General features: G+C 42.9%; 1 protein-coding gene across 2 annotated transcripts in view; it reads left to right on the forward strand.

The window, feature by feature from the left end:
- The window catches only part of slc22a18 (solute carrier family 22 member 18), a 276,323-nt gene that overhangs the window by 91,506 nt on the left and 157,688 nt on the right, over positions 1-27,129 (forward strand). The gene's annotated exons all lie outside the window — the stretch shown is intronic.

The following is a 27,129-nucleotide window of genomic DNA, read 5'->3' on the forward strand; positions in this document are numbered from 1 at the left end:
TCTATCTATCCATTGTGATGGATGGCTGGGTTCCATGCCCGGCCGGGAAGCCCCTGCTATGTATGTTCCGGAGGAGCAACTTTGGACAGCTCAATACCTCCCCCGGGACACTTGGTGGCAGCCTCCCGGGCCGACGATGATTCCCCAGCCTCCCACCTGGCTCCATGGGAGATGGAGTCTTCTACAGCCTGGTTGGGAGCTGGGATGGCCGTTAGAGGGTGCTGCCGAATCTCAAGAACCCAGCTGGAAGAGTCATCAGCCCCACCCGGAGGTGCAATTGGGACCAGGTGGGCTATAAAACGGGCCAGCCTCCACCACTCAAGGGCCAGAATCGGGAGGAAGAGGTCGAGGTTGCCTGGGAGGAGTGGTGGTGCCATAGGAAGGGTTGTTTGTGCTCTGTTTAAAGTGCTTTGGGACTGTGTTGGGCCTGTGGGACACGAGGAAGACGTGCCCCACGGCTGAAGAGAAAATAAAAACCTGTGTGATATTACATGTGCCTCTGTGTCAGTCTGTGCCGGGTCGGGCACTATATAGCGCCTTTAGTTAGATAGATAGATAGATAGATAGATAGATAGATAGATAGATAGATAGATAGATAGAAACCGGATTCCAAAAAAGTTGGGACACTAAACACATTGTGAATAAAAACTGAATGCAATGATGTGGAGATGGCAAATGTCAATATTTTATTTGTAATAGAACGTAGATGACAGATCAAACGTTTAATCCGAGTAAATGTATCATTTTAAAGGAAAAATATGTTGATTCAAAATTTCACGGTGTCAAAGTTTGAGCATAACAAAGAGCTGGAAGACCAATAAACACTAATTAGGTCAATTGGCAACATGATTGGGTATAAAAAGAACTTCTCAGAGTGGCAGTGTCTCTCAGAAGCCAAGATGGTTAGAGGATCACCAATTCCCACAATGTTGCGCAGAAAGATAGTGGAGCAATATCAGAAAGGTGTTACCCAGCAAAAATTGCAAAGACTTTGCATCTATCATCATCAACTGTGCATAACATCATCCGAAGATTCAGAGAATCTGGAACAATCTCTGTGCGTAAGGGTCAAGGCCGTAAAACCATACTGGATGCCCGTGATCTCCGGGCCCTTAAACGACACTGCACCACAAACAGGAATGCTACTGTAAAGGAAATCACAGAATGGCCTCAGTAATACTTCTAGAAACCATTGTCAGTGAACACAATCCACCGTGCCATCCGCCGTTGCCAGCTGAAACTCTACAGTGCAAAGAAGAAGCCATTTCTAAGCCAGATCCACAAGCTCAGGCGTTGTCACTGGGCCAGGGATCATTTCAAATGGAGTGTGGCAAAATGGAAGACTGTTCTGTGGTCAGACGAGTCACGATTCAAGTTCTTTTGGAAATCTGGGACGCCATGTCATCTGGACCAAAGAGGACAAGGACAACCCAAGTTGTTATCAACGCTCAGTTCAGAAGCCTGCATCTCTGATGGTATGGGGTTGCATGAGTGCGTGTGGCATGGGCAGCTTGCATGACTGGAAAGGCACCATCAATGCAGAAAAATATATTCAGGTTCTAGAACAACATATGCCCCCATCCAGATGTCATCTCTTTCAGGGACGACCCTGCATTTTTCAACAAGATAATGCCAGACCACATTCTGCATCAATCACAACATCATGGCTGCGTAGGAGAAGGATCCGGGTACTGAAATGGCCAGTCTGCAGTCCAGATCTTTCACCTATAGAGAACATTTAGCACATCATAAAGAGGAAGGTGCGACAAAGAAGGCCCAAGACGATTGAACAGTTAGAGGCCTGTATTAGACAAGAATGGGAGAGCATTCCTATTTTAAACTTGAGAAACTGGTCTCCTCGGTCCCCAGACGTCTGTTGAGTGTTGTAAGAAGAAGGGGAGATGCCACACAGTGCTGAAAATGGCCTTGTCCCAACTTTTTTGGGATTTGTTGACACCATGAAATTCTGAATCAACATATTTTTCCCTTAAAATGATACATTTTCTCAGTTTAAACTTTTGTTCTGTGATTTATGTTCTATTCTGAATAAAATATTAGACGTTGGCACCTCCACATCATTGCATTCAGTTTTTATTCACGATTTATATAGTGTCCCAACTTTTTTGGAATCCGGTTTGTAGATAGATACTTTATTAATCCCAATAGGGAAATTCACATACTCCAGCAGCAGCAGCATACTGTTAAAAAACAATATTAAAGAGTGATAAAAATGCAGGTAAAACAGACAATAACTTTGTATAATGTTAATTTACCTCCCTGGGTGGAATTGAAGAGTCGCATAGTGTGGGGGAGGAACGATCTCCTCAGTCTGTCAGTGGAGCAGGATGGTGACAGCAGTCCGTCACTGAAGCTGCTCCTCTGTCTGGAGATGATCCTGTTCAGTGGATGCAGTGGATTCTCCATGATTGACATGAGCCTGCTCTGCGCCCGTCGCTCTGCCATGGGTGTCAAACTGTCCAGCTCCATACCTACAATAGAGCCTGCCTTCCGCACCAGTTTGTACAGTCGTGAGGCGTCCCTCTTCTTAGTTATTTTATGTAATTTAAAAGTTTCGTTTTTTGGATTTTGAACCTAGATATTTATGAGCACTCTGTTTGTTAAAAATGTGTACAATGTGTGGAAATTCAGCCCCCTAACACAGACAGACAGACACCAAATGTCCAAAACACACACATTTAATATTTATTTTCTATACATAGCACCTCACAATGTCCAAATCAAACAAACACTCAGTCCCTTCTTTCTCCTTCTTTTCTTCTGCCGCTGTCACTCCTCCACATGCAAGCTCTGTCCTCTTCCACATGACTCCGGCTTGCTTAATGGAGTGAGGTGGCCCTTTTTATAATGCCCCGGATGTGCTCCAGGTACTCTACGATGATGTTCCAGTGGCACTTCCGAATGTGGCGTAAGTGCTGCAATCCAGGGCTCCACATTCCTCTGGGCGCCCCCTGCCGGTGGCCACGAGCCCCAACAGGGTTGAGCTTTCCAGCTCTGATCTTAAGGCCCCAATGCAGACCAGGTTGGCTGCCATTTCGTGGTCCAGGGGATGTATTGTCCCTCTTCCGGTCCTTCCGGACATCCCGGCTGGGCAGGATCCACAGCCGTCCGCCACATATGCTAATGCATCACATTTTCTGTCCACCTGTGTGCCACCTCCCTTTGCCATAAAGTTATAAATGCTGCAAAGAGGCCCCGTAGGCGATGCTAATGACTCGGTGACTCAACTGCTCATTTGTGTGAAGAGTAAAGTGCTCATGGTTAAAAACCATTAACAGAAAGGAAGAGTGCCTGCTTTGACAGGCTTTCACAGAAATCTGCCAGTGTTTAAATTCAGCATTTGCACCTTTGGAATGTGACGCTAGAAAATGAGTCACACTTTGAGGAGAGGTTACTATATTTATGTTTTATTTCTTGCCTGTGGTTATAGAGAAACAATCTTTTGCTCACTGGAGTTGTTATTCACCGTACTCTAGCTCCTCAGCAAAAACACGGGCTCCCTCTATCCTATAAACTTTTAAAAACGGAGGTGGGTAGCACATAACACTTCATCTGCCTTATCTTGTCCTTTGTCGACAGTCTGAGGGTTGCACTGGCGCAGTCTGCTGCTTGTTTTGACTTGCAAAGTGTAGCTGCCTAACAAAAGCCATCTAAGGCAGGAAGATGTTCTCGATTCCTCCCACGCATGCAGACGCAGTGTCGGCACAAAGAAACAGGGGCACAGCTTACCTTAAAGTTGTCTGAAGTGGAGGCAGACATTCTTAGCAGATACTGTATGACTAGCTGTTCATGTCAAGGCTAGTCGTGTCCCGCTTCAACCCTGTCCCACACCTCCTTCTGAAATACAGAATGTGGAGTTGATCCTGTGGACATCTGACTACCACACACTATTACTGATAGATAGATAGATAGATAGATAGATAGATAGATAGATAGATAGATAGGAACTGCACTATATAATAGAAAGATTCCAAAGTGATTACAACGACAGGGAGTAGCCACAGCAAAAACCTGATCCTCCATTTGCTTCAGTCTCAACTTTAGCACCATAGATAGATAGACAGATAGATAGATAGATAGATACTTTATTAATCCCAAGGGGAAATTCACACACTCCAGAAGCAGCATACTGATAAAGAACAATATTAAATTAAAGAGTGATAACAAATGCAGGTATAACAGACAATAACTTTGTATAATGTTAACATTTAACCGCCGGGGTGGAATTGAAGAGTCGCATAGTGTGGTGGAGGAATGATCTCTTCAGTCTGTCAGTGGAGCAGGACGGTGACAGCAGTCTGTCGCTGAAGCTGTTCCTCTGTCTGGAGATGATCCTGTTCAGTGGATGCAGTGGATTCTCCATGATTGACAGGAGCCTGCTCAGCGCCCGTCGCTCTGCCACGGATGTCAAACTGTCCAGCTCCGTGCCTACAGTAGAGCCTGCCTTCCTCACCAGTTTCTCCAGGTGTGAGGCATCCCGCATTAAAGAGAGCGCTTGCCATAACCGTCTGATAGAACATCTGCAGCATCTTATTGTTATTAGTAACATAAGTTATACTGTGGGTATAGAAGAGAATTCACACCTTCAAAATATTCCCATTTTGTTTTGCTTTACAGCCTTAAATTAAAACACACAAAACAAGATTTTTTCCAACTCAATGCAATCTATATCTTCCAAGTGGAAGATATCACAGCTACAGTTCAGAAATTTTTTAAAAAATAAAAAACAAGAAAGACTGAGATGAATAAAGGATCACCCCCCTCCTAAACTCAATCAGGTGTAAGTGCCCGCCATTTCCATTGCAGTTACTGGCTTCCTTCCCCCTGTGGTCAGTTGTAATCTGTGTGATTAGTGAAGCTGTTCCTGGTCCATTCATTCCCTTGCTTGGCAGTGCAACTGACAGTAAACAACTGACTATGGGTGGCAAGCCACTTTCAAAAGATCTCAGGGATAGAGTTGTGGATGGACATAAGGCAGGAGATGGAGATAAAACAAATCTCAAAGGCTTTTTCAATCCCTAGGAGCTCAGTAAAGTCCATGATAAAGAAGTGTTTGGTACTACTAGGACTCTCCCTGGATCCGGCCATCCCTCCAAACTGGATGGAACAGCAAGGAGGAAACTGGTGAGAGAGGCTACCAAGAGGCCAATGGCCACTTTGAAGGAATTACAGGATTTTATGGCAAAGAGTGGTCATTGTGTGCAGGTGACAACAATTTCACATGTGCTCCATAATTGTGGCTTGTTTGGGAGGGTCACAAGGAAAAAGCCACTTCTCAAGAAAGGGCACATTAAGGCACATTTGAGCTTTGTCAGAATGCACTGTGAAGATTCTGCCAAGTGGAAAAAGGTCTTATGGTCAGATGAGACCAAAATCAAAGTATTTGGCCTCAATACCAAACGCTACACCAATGCAGCTCACCATCCACAACACACCATACCTACAGTAAAGTGTGCAGGTGGCAGCATCCTGATGTTGGGGTATTTCTCTGCCGCAGGGCCTGGGGCTCTCATTATGGGTTGAAGGACAAATGTATGGGACAAAATTCCGTCAAATTCTTGAGGAAAACCTTCTACCCTCTGCCAGAAAGTTGAAGATGGGCAGAATGTTCAACACAACAATGACCTGAAGCACGCAGCAAAATTGACCACACGGTGGCAGAAGGAGAAGAAAGGGAATGTCCTCGTGTGGCCAGTCAGAGCCCAGACCTAAATCACACTGAAAATCTGTGAAAAGATTTGAAGATAGCAGTCCAGCAACACTCACCATCCAATTTGGCTGAACTTGAACAGTTAAACTGTAAAGAAGAGTGGGGGGCAAATATTACTCAATCTAGATGTGCAAAGCTGATGGACTCAAGGCTGTCATTAAAGCAAAAGGTGGGTCAACAAAATGACGTTGACATTGGGGGGTGATCTTTTATTAATCTCAGTACGTCTTGTTTTCGATTTTTTATAATTTGTCTGAACTGTTGCCGTGATATCTTTCACTTGGATGTTGTAGGTTGCATTGAGTAAGTAAAGCTGGGCAGAAATATTTTTGTGTGTGTTTTAATTTAACGCTGTAAAGCAAAAACAAATGGGAATATTTCTAAGGTGGGGGATTCTTTTCTATACCAACTGTACTTTGAGAGACAACAACCTTCAAGCTGAACCATTCCATTTACATGATATTATGCTTTCACCACGTGAGAGAAGAAAACCAATAAAAACCCTCGTCACACAATTGAAACTTAATTAAAGTAATTGTTAATTTAGCACATTGACCTGCCAGGATGGTAGTAGGCAAATTTTTTCCTGACACCAATGTGAAGTCAGAGGCTTATTTTAATATACTAACCTAAATGCATTTTATTATTGAGAAAAACTTACAATAAAAATGTATTTTCTCAAAAAAAATCTAGTTGAGTTACCTTGTTGTTGGCGCTTTGTGCATGTTAGCTGCATAATAACGGATTTGTGCACTACAGCAATGTGATAACTCGGCTGGATCAAGCAAGTTACATCTTGTACAGTTCATTGGAATTAAATGTCACAATTTCTATTTAAACTAATCGTTGAGAGATATTCAAGATGTTTCTTGTTTTACATATGTGTATTGTTTTTGCGAAAAATAAATATGGCTAATAAAGAAAAACTGAATGAAAATCAAATTACCAGGAATTCTACACTGATTTTTCATTCTAATTTCAGTGTCCATATTTATCAAGCATCTTAAGTAGAAAAATGGTTCTGACTGGCTCAAAAATCTCATAGTGATGCAAATTTGGTCCTACTCTTAGAAGTAGAAGTAAAAGCATTTTTATGAATTTACCTAATTCAGGAAAATACTCCTAACCTTACCAGGATTTGGGAGAGCTCACTAGGAGCGAGAAAATGTCATTCGGGCAGAGATCAGCACTGGATGAATGTTTTGTAAGTGATGGACAACAATGCACTCATAAAAAGATATGGAGTTGACCGAGGTGGAATCATAGACAGATAGGATAGATGGAATTCTTTATTGTCATTATGCATACACATAACAACATTTTTGTTGATAGGACTCGGCTTCAAGGCAGAATACTTAAAATACACAATACACTATAAATAATAAAATAAACATAATAAGTATAAAAGACGAAGCCCTGGAATCGGTCTTGTCGCTCTTCTCTTCTTTCTAGCACTGCTATGTTCTTTTTGTAGCCTGAACACCAAAACTGCACCCAGTACTCAAGATGAGGCTTCACCAGTGCATTACAAAGGTTGAGCAGAACCTCCTTGTGACTTGTACTCCACAGATCGGCTATATAACCTGACATTCTGTTAGCCTTCTTAATGGCTTCTGAACACAGTTGGGAAGTTGATAGCTTAGAGTCCACTATGACTCCTAAATCCTTCTCATAAGGTGGACTCTCGATTTTCCGACGCCCATTGTTTATTCAAACCTCACATTTTTACTTCCTATGTGTAATCCTTTACATTTACTGACATTAAATTTCATCTGCCACAAATCTGCCCAAGCCTGTATGCTGTCCAAGTCCTTCTGTAATGATATAACAGATTCCAAATGATCTGCTAATCCACCTATCTTGGTATCATCTGCAAACTTAACCAGCTTGTTACTTATATTCTTATCTAAATCATTTATATATATTAAAAATAGCAGCGGCCCTAGCACTGACCCCTGTGGAACACCACTCTTAACATCGCCAGTTCTGATGAGGTTCCTCGCACCATCACCCTCTGCTTCCTGTGTCTGAGCCAATTCTGCACCCATCTAAAAACATCACCCTGAACTCCCACTTCTTTTAACTTGATGCCCAACCTCTCATGTGGCACCTTATCAAATGCTTTCTGAAAGTCCAGATAAATAATATCATAAGCTCCACTTTGATCGTATCCTTTTGTTGCCTCCTCATAGAATTCCAACATGTTAGTAAAACACGACCTCCCTCTTCTGAACCCATGCTGACTGTTCAGAATAACTCCTGTCCTTGTCATGTGTTGCTCAATCTTATCCTTAATAATTCCTTCCATTAATTTTCCTGTGATGCTTGTTAAGCTTACTGGCCTATAGTTGCTTGGATCTGCCCTGTCACCCTTTTTATATAATGGGATGATATTTGCCATTTTCCAGTCCTTTGGAATCTCTCCAGTGCACAGTGACTTCCTAAAAATATGTGTCAAGGGTTTATATATGTACTCACTAGCCTCCTTAAGAACACGAGGATAAATATTATCTGGGCCTGGTGATTTGTTTGATTTCATCTTATTTAATCTGAGCAGCACTTCTCCCTCTACAATTTCCAAATCCCTCAGTACCTCCTTAGTAGTTGTGTTTACCTCTGGCAGGTTATCCACTTGCTCACTTGTAAACACCTCAGAAAAATGTAAGTTTAGGGCATCTGCTATTTCATTGTCTGTATCTTTTAATTCCCTTTACTATTCCTGATGAACTTGACCTCCTCCTTAACTGTTCTTTTACTACTAAAATACTGAAAGAATCTCTTGGGGTCTTCTTTCGCCTTATCTGCTATATTCCTCTCCAACTGTCTTTTAGCCTCTCTGATATCCTTCTTAATGGTTGCCCTCATGTTCTCATACGCTCGTTCTCTTTGCAGTCATTAGTCTTATATGCCTTATACAGCAGTTTTTCCTTTGCAACTTCTTTTTAAATCTTTATTAATCCATCGTGGAGTTTTTTAGTTTCCTATTACTTCCAAATTTAGGTATGTATCTGTCCTGCATTACATGTAAAACATTTTAAACCTGTTCCACTGCTCCTCGACTGTCTCCACATTTAAAAGCTTATCCCAGTCTATCCTACTTAGACTTTGTCGCATCTGCTCAAAATTAGCCCTACTAAAGTTCAACTTAACAATTTTAGTCTTTGCATCTGTACTCTTACAAAATACTGAGAATTGTATTACATTATGGTCACTTGACCCTAGTGGTTCAATCACCTCTACACCCTCAATTCTATCCTGATTATTACAGAATACTAAATCCAGACAGGCTTCACCCCTTGTTGGTGCTTTAACATGCTGTGTTAACAAACAGTTGCTGATTACTTCTAAAACTCCTGCTCTTGTGCTCCTCCATCTGTAAGGTTATCCCAGTTAATATTTGGATAATTAAAGTCCCCATGACTATAATATCCCCTGTAAACTTGCCTTTTGATATTACTAAAAGATGTGTGTTGAAATTACTGTCTGAATTGGGTGGTCTATAACACACTCCTAAAATGAGACCTTTTTCCCTAATATTTTCCAGGCGAAGCCACATGTCCTCACTAAGATGGGGCTCATCATCCAACTGAAGATGACTTACATTTAATTCCTGTTTGGCATAAACAGCAACCCCACCTCCTTTTCTGTTCTGTCTATCCTTCCTAAAAAATGTGTATCCCTCTATGTTACACTCATCCCCATCTTTGTTATTTAGCCAGGTTTCCGTTATTGCTATAATATCATAATTATGCTCTGCTACATACAACTCCAACTCACTTACCTTATTTTTGATACTTCTAGCATTAAGGCAAGCTATTTTTAATGTGTTAATCCTTCTATCTTTACGTGTTTGCTTAAAATTTACATTACTATGCATTTTTATTTCTACACCATTGTTTGTTCTTCCATGTATAGATCTAAATCTGGCCTGTCCTAAACTCCCTGCCCCCATTCCCTAGTTTAAACAATCCTCGACTAGCCTACACATACGCCTCCCCAATACATTGGTGCCCCTCCGGTTCAGATGTAACCCGTCACGCGGAACAGGTCCCATCTGTTCCAAAAGGAGTCCCAATGCCCCATAAACCTATACCCTTCTACCCTGCACCAAGATTTGAGCCATGCGTTAAGCCTTCTAATCTCCTCATTCTTACCTGGACTGGCGTGGCACAGGCAGAACTTGGAGAAGACTACCTTGTCAGTTCTGCTCCTCAGCTTGGTACCTAACTCTTTGAATTTGGATCGCAGAACTGACAGACTACCCTTATGTATGTCATTTGTTCCAACGTGGACAATGACAACTGGATCCACCCGTGCTCTGGCCAAGAGCCTATCCACCCTTCCAGGGAGGTCTCCCACCTGTGCTCCCGGAAGGCAACACACCGTGAGACTCTCTCTCTGGAGCACACCTGCGCTTCAATCCCCCTAATGATTGAGTCCCCAACTATCACTACCTCTCTCTTTTTGGGAACTGGTTTTGAGGTGGCCCGTTGAGGTTGGCACCTCAGAATTATCAGAGTCACCGTCCAGCTCCGCTAGGACATGATAACGGTTAGACACTTCTAATTCTGGGGTTGATGCCCCGGACAGTGTGCACCCTTTACCTTAGCCTTGTGACCGTGACCCACCTATTCCTACCTGTCTGGTCTGGAATCTCCTCCGCGCCACCTTGGGGGTGCACACTATCTCTCTAAAGGACACCTGGGCCAAGTCTGCCAATTCTGTATTACAACGCAGGTCAGCCAACTCCTCCTCCAGTTCAGCGACCCTGAACTCGAGGTGCTGGATCAGCTGGCATCTCTTGCAGATGTAGCCCTCATAGACAACTGGCTCTTCCTAACCATCATCTAAAATGTCCAGCATCCAACAGGACTTGCATTGCACTGGCCTCATTATTAAAATTTGATTTGGGATTACTAAGCTGCCTTAACTATATATTTTTTTTTTCTTTCTTAAAATTAAATTTCTTCTTCTTTCAGCTGCTCCTTAACTTAAATGGTAACACTAAGATCTGCTACAGATATTTTACACCTTTTCCCCTTAAGCTCCTGTACTGTTCTCCCTCTCAGCTGCCTGCTGTTTGCCTTTCTATGAGGTTAACTTTACTTTTCTCTGTCTCTTCTCCTAACTTTGTGCTCTTCTTACTTATAAGCTCTCCACTCGCACTGTTTGTATTACCCGTATTAATGAACCACTAACTGTTCTACCTCTGGACCGCTAAGGACTGTTTAATTTAAAATAAACAAATAAAACTTTACTACCTTATTTGCTCCTACAGCCTCTTGTGCCTGATCGGCGTAAGTGTTTCCTGCCTTACGCCCTGTGTTGGCAGGGATTGGCTCCAGCAGACCCCCGTGACCGTGTAGTTAGGATATAGTGGGTTGGATAATGGATGGATGGAAGTATAAAAGACAGCAGCAATAAAACATCATCAAGTCAAGACTTTTCCTGAGGTAGTACGCCTGCAGAGACCAGTGATCTGTGTGCGTGGGTCTGCAGGGGAGGAATACGAGTGTGTGTGTTTGATTACGAGGGAAAGTGCGTGTGCATGTCTACAGAGGGGCGGGTTAGGGGTAGATGTACAGTGCAGTGCATCCAGAAAATGTTCACAGCACATCACTTTTTCCACATTTTGCTATGTTACAGCCTTATTCCAAAATGGATTAAATTCATTTTTTTCCCTCAGAATTCTACACACAACACCCCATAATGACAACATGAAAAAAGTTTACTTGAGGTTTTTGTAAATTTATTAAAAATAAAAAAACTGAGAAATCCCATGTACATAAGTATTCACAGCCTTTGCTCAATACTTTGTCGATGCACCTTTGGCAGCAATTACAGCCTCAAGTCTTTTTGAATACGATGCCACAAGCTTGGCACACCTATCCTTGGCCAGTTTGGCCCATTCCTCTTTGCAGCACCTCTCAAGCTCCATCAGGTTGGATGGGAAGCTTCGGTGCACAGCCATTTTAAGATCTCTCCAGAGATGTTCAATCGGATTCAAGTCTGGACTCTGGCTGGGCCACTCAAGGACATTCACAGAGTTGTCCTGAAGCCACTCCTTTGATATCTTGGCTGTGTGCTTAGGGTCGTTGTCCTGCTGAAAGATGAACCGTCGCCCCAGTCTGAGGTCAAGAGCGCTCTGGAGCAGGTTTTCATCCAGGATGTCTCTTTACATTGCTGCAGTCATCTTTCCCTTTATCCTGACTAGTCTCCCAGTTCCATCCCCACAGCATGATGCTGCCACCACCATGCTTCACTGTAGGGATGGTATTGGCCTGGTGATGAGCAGTGCCTTGTTTCCTCCAAACATGGTGCCTGGCATTCACACCAAAGAGTTCAATCTTTGTCTCATCAGACCAGAAAATTTTGTTTCTCATGATCTGAGAGTCCTTCAGGTGCCTTTTGGCAAACTCCAGGCAGGCTGCCATGTGCCTTTTACTAAGGAGTGGTTTCCGTCTGGCCACTTCACCATACAGGCCTGATTAGTGGATTGCTGCAGAGATGTTTGTCCTTCTGGAAGGTTCTACTCTCTCCAAAGAGGAACTCTGGAGCTCTGACAGAGTGGCCATTGGGTTCTTGGTCACCTGCCCTGACTAAGGCCCTTCTCCCCTAATAGCTCAGTTTTGATGGCCGGCCAGCTGTAGGAAGAGTCCTGGTGGTTTTGAACTTCTTCCACTTACAGATGATGGAGGCCACTGTGCTCATTGGGACCTTCAAAGCAGCAGAAATTTTTCTGTAACCTTCCCCAGATTTGTGCCTCGAGACAATCCTGTCTCAGATGTCTACAGACAATTCCTTTGACTTCATGCTTGGTTTGTGCTCTGACATGAACTGTCAACTGTGGGACCTTCTATAGACTGGTGTGTGCCTTTCCAAATCATGTCCAATCAACTGAATTTACCACAGGTGGACTCCAATGAAGCTGCAGAAACATCTCAAGGATGATCAGGGGAAACAGGATGGACCTGAGCTCAATTTGGAGCTTCATGGCAAAGGCTGTGAATACTTATGTACATGTGCTTTCTCAATTTTTTTATTTTTAATTAAATAATAAATAAATTTGCAAAAACCTCAAGTAAATTTTTTTCATGTTGTCATTATGGGGTGTTGTGTGTAGAATTCTGAGGAAAAAATTATTTTAATCCATTTTGGAATAAGGCTGTAACATAACAAAATGTGGAAAAAGTGATGCGCTGTGAATACTTTCCGGATGCACTGTATGTGTGTGTATCAGTAGGGGCAGAACAACTTCACAGCTCTGGGGAAAAAGCTGTCTTTCAGTCTGCTGGTACGTGTTTTTATGTTTCTGTACCGCTTTCCCGAAGGCAGTGGTACTAACAGTCCATTTCCTGGATGGGTGAGATCCGCAGCTATACATTTGGCCCTCTTCTGCACCATTCCAGCATATAATATGCATAGCTAAAACCTTCTGCATTACATGATTACTCCATCTACATGGAGAGGCCATGCACTGCCAGCTGAAATGAATGTGTTGGTAACTTCACGTGTAAAGTGCATTAGTGATAATTTGGGAATGTCACAACCAACCATTTCTCAAATTCTGCTCCAATCTTTGAATACTTGTTAAAGTGCTTGCTTGTTAAAAATGCAGGAGCTTACACTTTTAATTGGAAAAAGAAAAAAATCAAATTTGAAATTGCTGCCTAGTAAAGGATAGGCTTTTTTTAAAGATTTCTTTAAATATTATGAAAGAAAACTTGAAACACAATCATGATTTTCAAGGAAACCACAAAATGCCTCCATGAGTGGCATTTTGTGGCTTGGGATGTCATAATATTGTGACGTCATTCATTCTCAAATGTGAACTCCTAGCTGGGAGTAGGAGTGGGACATTTCATAACACCTTCTAATGTCTTAATAATAATTGTTTTTTTTTTTCTGTAATGTATGGACTGCGTGTCTGCCTGGGGGGTTGCAAACCGGGATTCCGAGTTGTTTCACCATGTAGTGGGTGCGGCAATGCGCTGTACCAGTGCATGCTCCCCAACTTGACTTGACTTGTACCTATCTAAAACAAGGCTTAATTAAAAACACTAGTATTCGCCATTTCTCTAACAAAACAGAAATATATATATTGCCACAGATGTCAGAGGATCCTTGTCTGGCTGGGACACCTCTTCACTGAGAGGACCAGGAGAGCAAGCGTGGCCAGAACAGACCCCCACCGGGATTCTAGATGACAGCCCCCTTGGGTTGCATTGGTGCCTCGGACTCCCTCAGGGCTTCATTGGAGATGGAGTTGGGTACAGCTTTTTGCCAACAGACAGACGCAGGACACAAGATAAAAACACCAAGAAGTTGTTTAATTTCTTCTTTCTTTAGTGCCCCAAAGCACCTCCATCAAAATTAACAGGCAATAACTACAATAACAAATCAATAAAGCACACAAATCTCTCCTCCACTCCTCCCAGCAAGCTCTGTCCTACTACCTTCCAACTCCGACTCGCTTGCTGGGTTCCCATCAGTCCTTTTTATAGTCCTTGACCTGGAGGTGCATCCGTTCTTCCATCCATGTGACTCATCAGCACTTCCGGGTCAGATGGAGAACTTGTAATTTCTTCAGCCAGGAAGTACTTCTGTGCTTCCGTCCCCGTGACTTTGGAGTACTTCCGGGCTATATAAACAGTAGGGACTCCCCAGTCTCCCTGCAGCATCTCCCAGCGGCACCCATGGTACCCAGCAGGGCTGTAAAGCCGAACTCCAGAACCCATGGTGCCCTGTGTGAATCCGGGGTACCACTATGCTGCAGGGAAGCTGCCAACTAGCGTCCTGAGGGATGCAGGGTCCCAAAGCAGCTGCCTTCACCCATTCTTCCACTTCAGGGGCGTCCTGACCATCTCCTACAATATATATATATATATATATATATATATTCTCACACAATCAAACAATCAATTAATTGATATTGGCAATTAAACATATCTTAAATGTAAATATACATGTTCTTATAGGTTTTTAATAATTTTCAATCATTAATCGCACTATACCTTTTTTTGGCTGTTAAAATATACATTTACTATATTTATACAGGTTTGTTTTCTTCTTCATTGTACTAGCTAGAGATTTGTAATTATTGAGGTGTAATTATAAAATATGGATTACCATTTTAATTATGTAGTTCTTGTTTCTTACTAAAACCTATACTGTATAACACACAGCAAGAAATAACAAACACAGTGCAAATCTTTACAAACAAAAGTCACAAATGTATCAAATGTTCTTAAGATGTTTATTATGAAGAAACAAGGCTAGCACGCTTATCAAGTTTACAAGTAAAAGACACATTTTGTTGTTAAGCTACCAAGCCTGCTGTTTACAACGCAGCAATTTCAATTTCTTCTTTATCTTTTCTTTTTGTGCTGTTGTAACTAAATCATAAAATAAGAAGGTCTGAATTCATTAAAGTAGCTTTCCTTGCCATTTGTCTAATTACACAGGATGACTTCTCTGATTCCATTTTCTCAGTTTATCTTTCTTTCTTTCTTTAACTCTTTTAGGGCTGATGTCGACTTTTGTCAACAGCTGGGGTTGAGGTTAAATGTTGGCTTTAGTTGACATCCAGGGGCAGAGGGTGATAATCAGCTGGAAACATCGACAAAACTCACCATCACGTTACGATTAGACCCCTTTTGCTAGGAGGACTGGTAGACTTCATTGACTTGACATCAAATCCCTTTGTGTGTGTGTGTTTGTGAGGAGCGTAGAGTAAACAACATCTAGAATGGCATTGACGTCGGGCAAAAGAGTAAAGCGAATATGCAAAGCAAAATACTCTGTGGGCATTATTAATTTTTTTGCTTTTTGCATATTATTGCTGAATCAGACTGTGACTTACCAAACTCCGATTTTGATGCAAGTGATCTGGAAATCAAAAATGAAAGGCAGGTAGTTGTTTCTTTTCCAGACAGTGCCATTCAGAATATAAATGGTTAGACAAACAGGTATGCAGTAAGTATGTAAGCAGTGTGACAGCCGATCTTAGAAAGCTGATCTTTAATTTTTAAATGCATTTAGTGTTTGCTTTGTATACTTTTTAGAAAACTGAAAATCAAAAAAATAATTAGCCCTGAAAGAGTTAAAGTAAAGGCTAATATGCCAGTCACCTCTCGCCCACTGGTAATTGTGGCTTGATTTGCTGTTCTACCATGATACCTTAAGTAAAAGAGCACAGTAACTTAATTACCGTAAGCTAAGAAAAGCAGGGACTGAAAAAGTTCGGCCGATTTACCGATCACTGGTCATGTCTTTTGTACTGAAAAACGGGCCTGTTCGATTGGCAGATAATCAATCGGAGCGTCCCTAGATTACTTTGTTTTTCGAGAGGAAGTCACGACCCCAGGTATGAAAGGTTGTTGAGGAGGAAGACGTGCACTGACGTAGAACGCACAGCCGGTGGTCTTTTAAAATGCTTGAATCTCATAATATTGGTGTATTTGTTTTGTTCAGAATGGTGTGTTTAAGCTGTTTTGCAATATACAGTGGAACCTCGGGTTGCGACCAGAGTGACCCGAAGTAATTTCACCCATAGGATTGTATGTGAATACAATTAATCCGTTCCAGACTGTAAGAGCTGTATTTAAATATATTTTTTTAAAGATTTTTAAGCACAGAAATAGTTAATTATACCATAGAATGCACAGTGTAATAGTAAACTAAATGTAGAAACATTGAATAACACTGAGAAAACCTTGAACAACCATTGAACTAAGAAAACCTTGAACTAACATTGCAAGAGTTTATTCTACAACCTTATGAACCGCTCGCTGTAAAGACTTTTTTTAATGAGTTTTAAGCACAGGGAAAAATGAACATTTGTAAAATCTGTAATTTATACAAAAACTAACCATAAACAACCAAGAAAACTAACCTTGCATGAGTCAAGTTCTGGCATGAAAGAAGTGAGGAGGAACTGGGTAGAGAGTAGATTACAGTTTTGAGGTAAAGTCTGTGACGATGCGGGATCACTGCATGCGCCCATCTTGCTTTCGTGAGCCCTCAAACCCGTCACCATCAGTAATGTTATCGATGAGCACGACAGTGAGGCACTACAATGGAGCAATCGGATGGTGCAAAAAGTACCAAGTGCTTTTATTAAAATCAACAAAACAACAATCAAAAACAAAGTCCAAATTAAATAAAGTGCAGTGCTTTCAGAATCCTTCAATAAATAAATCCATCCATTTTCCAACCCACTGAATCCAAACACAGGGTCACGGGGGTCTGCTGGAGCCAATCCCAGCCAAAATGGGGCACAAGGCAGGAGCCAATCCTGGGCAGGGTGCCAACCCACCACAGGACACACACAAACACCAAGCACACACTAGGGCCAATTTAGAATCGCCAATCGACCTAACTGGCATGTCTTTGGAAGGAAACTGGAGCACCCGGAGGAAACCCACGCAGACACAGGGAGAACATGCAAACTCCATGCAGGGAGGACCCGGGAAGCGAACCCAAGTCTCCTAACTGCGAGGCAGCAGCGCTACCACTGCGCCACCGTGCTGCCCCAATAAATAAATGATCCCATAAAAACAGAAGTGAGATGGAGGTTAAAATCCAATAGAAAAAAGTCCTAATTAAATACAACAAGATTAAAACAATGCTCGAAGCAGTCTCTTTAAAAACAAGCCCGGTGCATTCCTTAACTGCCTTCTCGGCCTTACTGCCTTCTTTAACTGCCTTTTTGCGTTCTCTCTCTCTCTCTCTCTCTCTCTCTCTCTCTCACGCTCTCTCTCTCTCTCTCGCTCGTTCGCTGCACAGGGAGAGACTGACTGAACACGACGCGTACGAATCGGAAGGGAAACTGGCTTGTTCGTCACCTGAGTGTGGGGTTGTGAACAGATGCAAAAGTTTGACAAACTTTTTGGTCGTAACCCGATTTGTACGTGTTCCGAGACATTCGTGACCCGAGGTTCCACTGTATGGGTAATCTCAAGATTGAAGAAATTTTTTAAACATGGCACACTTATTCTTAAAGGAAATTTGTAGAGACAATTCACTTTTCGTTGAAATATCTTAAACAGATCACGTTGTACAAAGTTTTGAAATGTCAAAATCTCCCATTGAGAAACATTAGTGAATTTACAAGCTTGTCTGTCTTAAAACAGAGAAACATTCCATGCAACTTAAACTACAAATTACTGTTTCAATTTTACCTTGACAGCGGTTGCACCATCTTGTATATTTTGCTTATTTCCCTGTTTTTCACCTCCGACAGCTTCTACTGACAGCAAACAGATCCCCAGTACAAGTTAATGAAACACCAGCAGACATCGTGTGCGAGGAGAAAGTTACTCACTTGCTTGCTTGTACAAACATTAATCTGGCATCCGCAAGTCCAGCTAAGCTGGACTCAAATGGAAATATTTTTCATCAGCATTTTGTTTCTGCTTTAGGAAGGGAAGAAATTAAACGAACAAAAAAAAAATAATAAGGAATATATAATAAGTAATAAAAAAAGGAATTAACAGAAACTTCAATATAACAGTCAGCCATGATTTAACCCACATTATCCAGACCATAGTCACCGGGTGTGCTGGAGCCTGTCCCAGCTAGCATAGGGCACAAGGCAGAAACAAACCCTAGAGAGGGCGCTAATCCACTGGAGGACGAACACACACACACCAGGGGCCAATTCACCTAATCTGTATTACTTTGGACCGAGTGTGGAAACCTTACCATCAGCATGCTGTTTCTGCTTTATGAAGTCTTCCAAGTTGCTTGAGCACAAACACAACAAAACCAGTGAACCAGCTGTTCACTCCTCCCAATGCTTTAAGGCAGTGTATCCCAATGCACTGGCATCAGTTCGTGAAAAGGCAGGCATGGCAAGTATATTATTGCTGGTATTGTCTATGAAATCTGTCTAGAAATTGCTGCCAGTCCACAGAGCTGATGAAGAGGTAAAGCAGGCATTAAACAAATGAAGATGTTCTTTATACATGGCTATACATGCTACATAAGTGTCCCAGATGGGATTTTGAAAATCTGGTCACCCCTATAATTTAGCATCAGAGTGCCACATTCACCTGATATCCGTAATGGTCAGTGGGTGTAATAAAGTTTGCAGTACATTTCTGTTATTCCCTAACATTTGTCAGAACTGATTAGCTTTGCAAGTCTCATTTTGTAAAAATTAGAACAGCAGAACATGCTCAAGCAAATACTAGACAATTACAAAAGTTTTATTTATTTAGGGTAGCACTGAGGGTGGCACGGTGGCGCAGTGGGTAGCGCTGCTGCCTCGCAGTTAGGAGACCCGGGTTCGCTTCCTGGGTCCTCCCTACGTGGAGTTTGCATGTTCTTCCCGTGTCTGCGTGGGTTTCCTTCCACAGTCCAAAGACATGCAGGTTAGGTGCATTGACAATTCTAAATTGTCCCTAGTGCGTGTGTGTGTGTGTGTGTGTGTGTGTGTGCCCTGCGGTGGACTGGCGCCCTGCCTGGGGTTTGTTTCCTGCCTTGTGCCCTGTGTTGGCTAGGATTGGCTCCTTCAGACCCCCGTGACCCTGTAATTAGGATATAGCAGGTTGGATGATCAATGGATAGAGGTTAGCACTGTATATGAATATGGGGTGTGTGGATGTGTGCGTGTGTTTATGTGAGTGCAAGTGGTCCCTGTGACGGACAAGAGTCCTGTCTAATCCTGTTTTTAGCCTTTTGCCGAGTCTCGATGGGATATTCTCTGGTCCCCACGACCCTGAAAAACAAATGTTCTAGAACTGACCCACTGAAGTCCGTCCATTGAGGACCCTCAAACAAGCCTGACTGTTACCCCATGTGTACATTTTCTAACTTATTCTGTTATGTTACACACACATAGAATACTTTACTATTACACACTGCACACACGTTGTACAACCAGCCATCATCTCTTTTTTATGTTCTTGTTTCAATACAATAAGAAAACGACAAAAACAAAACGCTTTGAGCACTTAGCAGATCCACTTGGCACCTTCTATAGATGAGCATAATTAGCCCCAGACGTTGTGAGTGCTTTTTCACCATATGCCATTTCTGTAACTTTTATTGATTTCAAATTTCAGGCCCTACAGCCACTTCTCAGAACAGATGCTCTGGGCTTAATAAACAGAAGACATTAATTGGATTAGAGACAAGTGCAGCTGCCTTCCGCCCAGTCTTAATTGTTATATATTTTTCAAATGGCAGTGGGCGTGCATGCATTTTTTTGAGATTAGCGTGCGGAAAAAAAATATTTTCAGATGATGATTAAAGGTGTAAGCTGACATTTAATGCTCTTTAATGACCATCCCTTTCACTGTGCCGTTGTTCATTGTAGAAACGCAAGTACACACTCCAACACCCAGCTACATACACACACACACTCACACCGAGATCTGGAATCAAGCAATAATCACTAGAAAGTCAATGGTGACGACTCCACCTGGACTGTGGGCTAAAGGCCGGTTCTTTAAGTTTAGCCATCTTACAGCAGGCCCTTCAAAAACTGACAGCCAGTTTGGTCTCGTGACAAATTCTCAACCGCCACTCAGTACCATTAAGTGGGCAGCTCTGACAAAAAAAAGACTACTCTTGAAGCAAACTTTGTCAGAATTAGCAGATGTTCATGTGGCATCCATCGGACGTCAGTGCTGAGGCTGCTTGTCTTTTTAATATCCATAATTAGCCTTGATAAGAATACAGTGGATTCAGAACCCTTCACGTTCAGCACACTTTATTATATCCATCCATCCATTTTCCAACCCGCTGAATCCGAACACAGGGTCACGGGGGTCTGCTGGAGCCAATCCCAGCTAACACAGGGCACAAGGCAGGAACCAATCCCGGGCAGGGTGCCAACCCACCGCAGGACACACACAAACACCAAGCACACACACGGGCCTATTTAGAATCGCCAATCCACCTAACCTGCATGTCCTTGGACTGTGGGAGGAAACCCACGCAGACACGGGGAGAACATGCAAACTCCACGCATGGAGGACTTGGGAAGTGAACCCGGGTCTCCTAACTGCGAGGCAGCAGCGCTACCCACTGCGCCACCGTGCTGCCCACTTTATTATATTGTAGATTTAATTTTAAATGATGTGACACATGGGGGCCACCACTGAACCCCTGGGGATCTGCACTGGCAATCGGAAGGTTGCTGGTTCGAATCCCGTAAATGCCAAAAGGGACTGCTCTGTTGGGCCCTCGAGCAAGGCCCTTAACCTGCAATTGCTGAGCGCTTTGAGTAGTGAGAAAAGCGCTATATAAATGCAAAGAATTAATTAAATAATTACCTTTGGATACGACCAACACAAGGACAGTCACAGGTTCAAAACAAAAGGTTTATATTGTCAATGCCTCACAAAGGTTTCTTGACATGTAGTGCAGTTCCACATAAATGGTTCTTCCTTCCTTCTCTCTTCTTCATATACCTCCCTCCAGCCAATTTTCCCTTCCTTCCTCTCGACTCTGACTCCCCTGGATAAGACTGGACGGCTTCCTTTTATATTGGAGTACTTCTGATGCCAGGGCATAGCCTGATGGAAGCACTTCTGGGTCAGGTAGAATTCCCAAAATGTAGGGGTTGTGACTCTTTGCAGCACTTCCGGGCAGCACCCATGAGACCCAGCAGGGCTGACTCTTGGCACTACAAATCCCATCATACCTTGCAGGGTTCCACATGGTTACCACAGCCCTGGGATGCTGCCATCTAGCAGATGGGGGATAAAAATACACTAAATTAGGAGCCTTTCCCCACTGTTGTTTTGTTTTGTCCTCTTGGCTAGGTAAGACTTCCATACTCATGCTGGATGGGATGCCTGATAGTCCTGCCCTAGTACTCACAATGGATAAATTTGCCATTTTTCTGATCAGAAAGAAATGCAAGCATATTAAAAATCAAAAGCTGAAATCTCTCATTCGTTTATGCTTTTAGACCCTTAATTCAGTACTTGTAGGATCCCCTTTGGCAGTGTTGAGTCTTCTTGGTAAGTAACCACAAGCTTTGCAAAAATGGATTTGGGCAGTTTATCCTTTTCCTTCTTGTAGATCCTCTCAAGCTTGGTTAGATTGCGTAGGAAACGTCTGTAAACTGCCATCTTCAGGTCTCCTCACTGATGTTCTAAGGGGTTTAAGTCTGGACTCTGTCAGGGCCACTCAAGGACACTCATGGCCTTGTCCTGAAGCCACTCCAGTGTTGTCTTGGCTGTATGCTTCAGGTCATTGTCATGCTGGAAGGTGAACTGTGACCCCAGTCTGAGGTTGTGTGCACTCTGGAGCAGGTTTTCTTCAAGGACCTCTCTGCATTCATCCTTCCCTCAATGCTGACCAGTCTCTCTGTCCCTGCTGCTTAGAAACACCCCCATGGCGTGACACTGCAGTCACCTTAGCAGTGCCTGGACTGCAACACACGGTGCTTGAAATTCAGTTTTTGTCTCATTAGACTTCAAAATCTTTTCCTTCATATTCAGAGAGTCCCTTAAATGTCACCATACGCCTTTTACTCAAGAGTGCCTTCTGACTAGCTGCCCCATCATAAATGCCTGATTGACAGAGTGCTGCTAAAATGGCCACCCATCTGACAGGTTTTCGCATCTCAGCAAAGAACTTCTGAAGCTCTGTTAGAATGACCGTTGGGTTCTTGGTTACCTCCCTGACCAAGACTTTTCTTGCCTGGTTACTCAGCTAACTCTAGGAAGTTTCCTGGTTCTTCCAAACTTCTCACTTTTTACAATTATTGAGGCCACTCTGCTCCTGGGAGCCCTCAAAGCTTTGAAAATGGTTTGATCCCCTTGCTCTAACCCAGCGTTTCTCAACCTTTAAGTATTTGCAACCTGAGTTTTCATAACAGTTCTAATTGCGCCCCACTAACGTTTTTTTGAAAGTAGCCCACTAATACCAATTTGTTCTTTTTATTTAATGATATATCATAGATGCATATTTTATTATACCTACTTAACTTTTGTCGACATTTATCTAACTCTATTTTTATTTTTCTAGTATCAGAATGTAGTTTAAGTTAATTTGTTTTGGTTTCAATAGATGTATTTTTGATATTTTCGATTCTTGTTTTCTTTGCGCCCCCCTTTTTGTTACTTCGCGCCCCCCTAGGGGCCCGCCCCACAGATTGAGAACCACTGCCCTAACCTATGGCTCACCACAATCTGATCTCGGAGGTCTACAGAGAGCTCCTTGGACTTCATGGCTTGGTTTTCATCCCAGAGATACAGTATGAATTGCAGGACTTTCTATACCCAGGTACACATGAGCATTTCAGTCAAGTCATTTGGCAACAGGTGGACTTCAATCAAGTTCTAGACACATCTCATGGAGAATTAAAGCAACAGGATGCGCCAATTTGGAGTACCACAGCAAAGGGTCTAAAAGCTTATAAGAATAGAGATTTCCATTTTTGGTTTGCAACTTTCTGAAAACATGAGGCCTTCTGAGGCAGGGAAGGAATCTCAAGGGTTAATTATGTGGTCCTGGATCCCATGTATTTCCCACCCTGGCTGTAATCCTTTGCTGGATAATGAGGCTCATCTCAGCAGATCTACGGCCCCAATGTGTAGAGAGGGGCTCAGACAGCTTTGCTCTTTGCAGGCAGCTTCACATCAAGCAACAGGCTTCAACTGATCTGCCCCCAGCGTAGTTGTTAACACTGAATCCAGTGTGTCCTCCATGAGTCGTCTGTCCCTGCTGTCCTTTTCAAAAACTCAGAGTGACTCATGCAAAAAGTATGTGTGCAATGTAGCTGATGACGAAGGGAGCTTTAAATGAATAGGGGCTTCTGTTCTTGCCAGAATCGTTTTTAAAAAATAAGGAAGTGACGGAGGAGATGCACTTTATGTTGTGACGATATTCTCAGTGGAGCTACCAAGTGTCACCAGCTAGCCACACAACGTGACATGACTGTCCCTGCTTATACACATGTAAATGCACAGAACTTTGCCTCCATCCTCACAATATGTCATGTATTCCCACTCCTTTTACTTTGATTGTCATCCTTTCATGTTGTACCTGATCCAAATCACTTCTGGAAATCCAAATAAATAAAATCATAGTAGTGAAAAGTGACCTCTCCCCATCTGAATCCATGCTTGACCCTACAATAGCACTAGTGTTCTTTTCACATGATGCATTAATATTTTCTCCTTGATAAGGACAGGATTATTGTGAGCTAGAAACAGCAGAAGTGAATGTGATGCCGTTGAACGAAAGCAGAAAACTAAACAAATTAAACGACTAGCTATTTCAGTCAAGAATGTCTTTTTTTAGAATCATCCACCATCGGCGAAACGGCCATATTTAACCTGGAGGTAATTGGCTTGACCCTCGGGTTTTACAAGAACTCACGAAAACCTTGACCAATCAGGAGACACGATGCCCTGAAGTGCATGCTGAATCTAATAGATGGAAAAATGATCATGTGATAATTATCCCTGGTCATATACATTCTGTGGTCACGTGACATATAAGTCCAACGAAAAGGGAAACAAAATTTTTAAAAATATATATACATTTATGTTAATTTACCACTTTTGCTTGTTAAGCTTGCTGGCCTTTAATTACTTGAAGCACCTTTATATGTAACAGGCTGATATTTGCTAGCTTCCAGTCCTTAGGAATTTCCTATATTCCCTCATTTTTTTGAAAAAATGCACCGTAATGGTTATATATACAGTGGAACCTCGGTTTACGAGTAACTTGATTTACGAGTGTTTTGCAAGACGAGCAAAAATTTTTAATAAATTTTGACTTGATAAACGAGCGATGTCTTGCAATACGAGCAGTATGGATACGCTTTGTCTGCTGAGCGTCATGTGATCACAACTGAGCTGATGGTTCTTCTCTCTCTCTCCTTATCTCACTCGCTTGCCCAGCACCTCTCTCTGTCCTTATCTTGCTTGCTTGCTCGCCCAGCGCGTCTCTCTGTTTACAGCGCGTCTCTCTCTCTCTCCTTATCTCACTCACCCAGTGCGTCTCTGTTTACAGCACGTCTCTCTCTCTCCTTATCTCGCTCGCCCAGCGTGTCTCTCTGTTTACTACAGCATTGTGACTCTGTGTGTGTGCGCTGTGAAGTGCGAGTCCCCATCTTGCTCCCCAAAACACGAAGCTGAGTCTCAGTACTTTAACACTAGTTTTATTCAGCTTGAAACAGCAACAGCGCTGTTATTTATTGCAGCGGGATCTTTATAATGTTCCTTGTATGACCCATTGACGACAGGCGCTTATAGCATGTCTGCGATCTTTTTGGATGCGCTTATACGGCGAACTGCTACAGCGCTGGGAGACTCCGATTGCTTTGGGACACTGCTCCGCGTGTCTTCCTGTTGGGTGGAATCCCACATGAGTTTAGAAACTCACACCAGCCATGATTCTTTTTAAAGGTAAAGTGCAGGTTAATTTGTATTATGTATTTTACTTTATATTTTGTCTTAATCATTTTTATATGAATAGTTTTGGGTTGTGGAACGAATCATCTGAGTTTCCATTATTTCTTATGGGGAAATTTGCTTTGATATACGAGTGTTTTGGATTGCGAGCATGTTTCCGGAACGAATTATGCTCGCAAACCGAGGTTCCACTGTATTGTGAAGACAAAAAAACACCAGAGAGACACACAAAGGTTCGGGACCCAGTCTTGTATACTAAAGGTTGTGAGGATGCTACCTCCATGAGACTTCCATGAGACGTTGTTTGTATGATACAGAGGACTTTCATATGTGACGGACAGGAAATGACAGTGATAATTGACATTGACGTATAACTGATGATCCAGAGGTGATAAGATGGGATGAAGGCGGAAGTGAGATCATTTAATGGAGTCGTATCTTCGGTACCCAGAAGAGGAGAGTGTTTTGGATGGATTTCGAAGGGAGTTTCAGAAGATTAAGTCTCCTAATCGTCATTCTTCCTGAAGAACAACAGAGACAGGCCTTAGTGCTAAACGTCAAATCTCCCTGGTTGTTGTATTCATGCTGCATCGGGCCCGTTGGCTGCCCCTACTCGTGCGTGTGTGACAATGTTTACTCATTAAACCCTCAAGGATGAATGTTACCCGGCCCAGGCGACTTGTTTGATTTTTATCCTTTTTCAAGTCAAGTAGCCCTTCTGCCTTTACAATTTCTGCATCATTCAGTACATCCTTGACAGCCCCGGTGGTTGACTTCTTCACATTGTCGTGGATGCCAGGGGCGATGACCTGGCCGGCATGCGTTGGAAGACCGGAAGTGGGCGTGCGCCCATCTGGGACCACATGGGGGCTGCCTTCCTGGTTGCTTTGGGGAGCCACGGGTACAGGGCATGGAAGCTCCACCCTGTAGGGGCCCGTGGTCACCCCAGGAGGCGCCCCAATGCCTTGGGACCTGTTGCCCCAGCACTTCCACCACACCAGGAAGTGCTGGGGGGAAGACTTTGGGAGACACCCGGGGAGCTGCCGGGAGGACAGCCAGCACTTCCGCCACGCTGGGGCGTGGCCAAGGGAGGAATGCCGGGAACACCTGGTGCTCATCCGGGAACCATATAAAAGGGGCCATCTCCATTCATTCAGGGCTGGAGTCGGGAGGAGGAAGGACGAAGCACAGAGGAGGTGTGGAGGTGGCCCGAAGAAAGACATTTGTGGCCAGGACTTTGTATTGGGGTTTTGTGCACGTGACTGGGTCTGAGTGACCATTGACTGGGGTCTGTATGACCTGTGTAATTTGTAAATATTGTAAATAATAAACGTGTGGTGGTGATTAAGAACATGTCCACCTGTCTGTGTCCGGGTTGGCTCCACAACATGAAAATGTTAATTTAAAGCATTTGCTATTCCACTCTGCCTATTTGAATTCACCCTCACAGTTCTTAATGCACTTCACCTTCTCCTTCAGTGTTTATTTGCTATTTAAATATTGGATGAATTTCTCATTTTCTGCAACCTTTCTCTCTAGCTTTCCTAATTTGCTTTTAATCTTTCTCTCTCTCTTAAACCCTAGGGCAGGGTCTCGAACTCTGCTCCTGGTGGGCTGCTGTGGCTACAGATTTTTATTCTGTTTTCTTAATAAATGGCCGTTTTTTTACTGCTAATTCACTTGCTGTTTGAGACTCGGAGCCCTTGTTCCCTTGTTTCTCTTTCTCATAATTAGTAGCTAAACAATGAGATCCAAAATGAGCTGACACATGAACAAATAGCCCGTGTAAATCACGCAGTGTTTGGAAATAAAGAAACGTGAAGGTCTTTTGTTTCACAAAATATTTTGACAGTTTTCTTCAAAGAAAAAAAAATCAACAGTTTTGGAAACGTCAGCTCTGGTAGAACTCATAGCAGCAACAAGCCATGTAGTGAACGATTTCCATGAAAGCCATGCAATGAAATGAACGATAAGAATCGATATCTAATTAAGAAACTGGTTGAAATGAAAGTGGTT

This window comes from Polypterus senegalus, chromosome 1 (assembly GCF_016835505.1).
Source record: "Polypterus senegalus isolate Bchr_013 chromosome 1, ASM1683550v1, whole genome shotgun sequence".
In the NCBI taxonomy this organism is placed as follows: domain Eukaryota; kingdom Metazoa; phylum Chordata; class Cladistia; order Polypteriformes; family Polypteridae; genus Polypterus; species Polypterus senegalus.